Source organism: Pundamilia nyererei, unplaced genomic scaffold, assembly GCF_000239375.1.
Source record: "Pundamilia nyererei isolate P.nyererei 1_Seehausen unplaced genomic scaffold, PunNye1.0 scaffold00445, whole genome shotgun sequence".
Classification (NCBI taxonomy): Eukaryota; Metazoa; Chordata; class Actinopteri; order Cichliformes; family Cichlidae; genus Pundamilia; species Pundamilia nyererei.
In genome coordinates this window covers 167,242-168,713 of record NW_005187846.1, presented here as the reverse complement: position 1 = coordinate 168,713, position 1,472 = coordinate 167,242, and positions in this window count along the sequence as shown.

The following is a 1,472-nucleotide window of genomic DNA, read 5'->3' as shown; positions in this document are numbered from 1 at the left end:
TCATCTCATGTAAACAATAACGTGGCCACAGCGTGACGTGAATAAAGGCGCATACCTTTGACGTTGCGTGACCAACTCTGTATTCCTCGTCCACACGTAAACGCAAAAAAGGAGTTTAAAAAAAAAATCTGTTTTCGGAGATTCGAAACATTGTTTACGTGGACGAAACAGCTGCGTGTTCAAAATCACCCGTGTAGGTGCGGACGCAGCGTAAACGAGTTAGTAGTTTATTTTATTACTACCTGTAATTTATTGCTGTTTACTTGTATTTGCTTAATTGTTTACTAAATATTTGAGGTGTGAAATAAACAGCAATGGAGCAAAATATGGGCGCGTGTGGTTGGAGGGTGTGTGCGTGCGCGGTTGATGAAGATGATAAAGTACATTAAGGTGAGGTTTTGAGGGTGGAACATTCTGTTGAGGAAATCGGATGAATTCACAGATAAATTGTACATCAGTGTTAAGATCAGCTTGACCTTCAGTATGTGTTTTTTTAATAACTGTTCTTACAGTTTTTGGACCACGGCCTTCACTGAATGAAAGTGCCCGCTGCAGCGTGTCGGTGTCAGCACGCTACAGTTGTTTAGAAAGGAGCATAGAGGGTATGTTACTGAAGTAAATACAGTGGAACCCCGACTTACAAATACCCCATTTAACGAAAAATTCACGTTACGAAGGCACTGAACGGCAATATTTCGGCCCGTGTTACAGCAAAATACCCGCGTAACGAAATCCGCTGGCTCTGATTGGCTGAGCCCAGAATGCCTACAATGCCTTCCGAATCATGTGACAACCTCTTGGCTTTCGTACTTTCGCTTCGCTGTTCCACTTGAACGACGTATTGTTGTTGTTTTTTTAATAAACTTTATTTAACAAACAATGAGTATACAACATACGAACAGATGAAGTATACAAAACAACAGAACATGAACACACAAAGCCAGGGGTAAAAGAAAAAGGTAACAATTATAAGAATACACGCAAAAATTCACATACATATATTGTTTTGAGCCTTTTTGTTGGTGCAGTCTGATATTGATTGTATGTGCATGTGCACATCCTTAAAATAATGACAGAAATATGGTGTTTTGTTAGTAAACTTACATTTATGGATAAAAAATTTAGCTAAAAGTATTAAGAAATTTATCATAAAAAACATTTCTCATACTTCTTGGGGAACTTAAAGAAACAGAATAAAACATTTTCCCATCGTAAAGAAAACTCCCTTAAAATATGGACAATAACAAATCTCTGTGTAAAAGAACAGCACCAAAAAAGATGTGTCACAGTTTCTGGATGATCCCCACAGAAAGTACAATTAGTATTTATGTCCCTTTTAAATTTGACCATGTAGTGACTGGCTGGATAACATTTATGTCGAATTTTAAAAGAGACTTCTTTCACCTTATTTACAATGAAATATTTATGGGGGACCATCCAGACTGTCTTCCGCTTGATATCTGGAACATATC